Genomic DNA, 2,278 nt, shown 5'->3' on the forward strand with positions numbered 1-2,278 from the left:
TCTGGGCCTCAGTTACCTCATCTGTAAAATGGGGATTAAGACTGTGAGCCCCCAGTGGGACAACCTGATCACCTTGTAACCTCCCCAGCGCTTAGAACAGTGCTTTGCACATAGTAAGCGCTTAATAAGTGCCATCATTATTATTATTATTATAAAGAATGGTAGTGACCCCTTTGCCAATTCAGAAGATGCAGATTTATGTTACATCATGTCTGTTAAGTAGGTTACATAATGTAATGGCATCATAGGGAAAGTAGTAAAGGGTCTCTGTGAAAATTTACAAAATTCAGAGAGGATCACTTCAGGGAGGGTGTGTGTGGCTGTACCTGTCCTTGCTTCCAGATCTCTATAAACATAGGTCATAATTGTTATTATTATTATGGTATCTGTTTAGCGCTTACTATGTGTCAAACATCGTTTTAAGCACTGGGGTAGATACAAGCTAAACAGGTTGAACACAGTCCCTGTCCCACACAGGGCTCACAGTCTTAATCCCCACTTTACAGATGAGGGAAGTTAAGCGGCTTGCCTAAGGCCACACAACAGACAAGTGGAGGAACTTAGTGCTTAGAATAGTGCTTTGCACACAGTAAGCGCTTAATAAATGCCATCATTATTATTATTACTATTATTAGAACCCGTGACCTTCTGATTCCCAGGCCTGTGCTTTATCCACTAGGCCATGCCACTTCCAAGCTGAAGAACTGAGCAGCAGGAGGCTGTGGATGCTTAAAGGTAAAATACTGGACATAAAGGTGTCCGGTGCCAGTTTCATAAAGGACAGGAAAAGACCAGCTGCATAACATATGTTTGTACATATTTATTACTCTATTTTACTTGTACATATTTATTCTATTTATTTTATTTTGTTAGTATGTTTGGTTTTGCCTCCCCCTTTTAGACTGTGAGCCCACTGTTGGGTAGGGACTGTCTCTATATGTTGCCAATTTGTACTTCCCAAGCGCTTAGTACAGTGCTGTGCACACAGTAAGCGCTCAATAAATACGATTGATGATGATGACAGAATCTCTGAACAAACATCTCCTCCAAGAGGCCTTCCCTGACTGACTAAGCCCTCCTTTCCTCTTCTCCCACTCCCTTCTGCATCACCCTTACTCGCTCCCCCCTTCCCAACCCCTCAGCGCTTATGTCCGTATCTGCAATTATTTATATTAATGTCCCTCTCCCCCTCTAGACTGAAGCTTGTGGTTTTGCAGGGAGTATGTATTGTAGGATACTCCCCCAAAGCGCTTAGTACAGTGCTCTGCCCCCAGTAAGCACTCAATAAATACGATTGACTGACTGTGTCAAACCAAATACTGCTCACCCTACAACTCTACCACCAATGTTGGGCATGTGATGGGCACTCAACAAATACTAATGAGGAAGATACCCCGTGCTCTTTCCACTAAGCCACGCTGCTTCTCTAAGTGAAGGGACTTGCCCAAGGTCACAAACTGCATCCTCCCAAGCGCTTATCCCCATTTTACAGCTGAGGTAACAGAGGCACGGAGAATAATAATAATGGTGTTTATTAAGCGCTTACTATGTGCAAAGCACTGTTCTAAGCGCTGGGGAGGACACAAGGTGATCAGGTTGTCCCACTTGGGGCTCATCGTCATCATCCCCATTTTACAAGTGAGGCCACTGAGGCACAGAGAAGTGAAGTGACTTGCCCAAAGTCACACAGCTGACAGTTGGCGGAGCCGGGATTTGAACCCGTGACCGCTGACTCTCAAGCCCGGGCTCGTTCCACTGAGCCACGCTGCTTCTCAAAGTTAAGTGACTTTCATTCATTCATTCATATTTATTGAGAGCTTTTTATTTATTTATATTTATTTATTGTATTTATTACATATTATTTATTTATTACGTATTTATTGAGCAGTGTACTAAGCGCTTGGGAAGTCCAAGTTGGCGACATATAGAGACGTCCCTACCCAACAATGGGCTCACAGTCTAGAAGGGGGAGACAGACAACAAAAGAAAACACGTGGACAGGCGTTAAGTCCTCAGAACAAAGCTAAATGCACATCATTAACAAAATAAATAGAATAGTAAATATGTACAAGTTCCCTCCGCTCACACGGCAGACAAGTGGCAGAGTGGGAATTAATAATAATAATTTTAAGTGCTTACTATATTCCAGGCACTGTATTTAGCACTGGGGTGCATGCAAGCAAATCGGGTTGGACACAGTCCCTGTCCCACTGGGGGCTTGCAGTCTTCATGCCCATTTTACAGATGAGATAACTGAGGCCAGAAGAAGTGAAGCGCT

The sequence above is a fragment of the Tachyglossus aculeatus genome, chromosome 11 (assembly GCF_015852505.1).
Source record: "Tachyglossus aculeatus isolate mTacAcu1 chromosome 11, mTacAcu1.pri, whole genome shotgun sequence".
NCBI classification, from domain to species: Eukaryota; Metazoa; Chordata; class Mammalia; order Monotremata; family Tachyglossidae; genus Tachyglossus; species Tachyglossus aculeatus.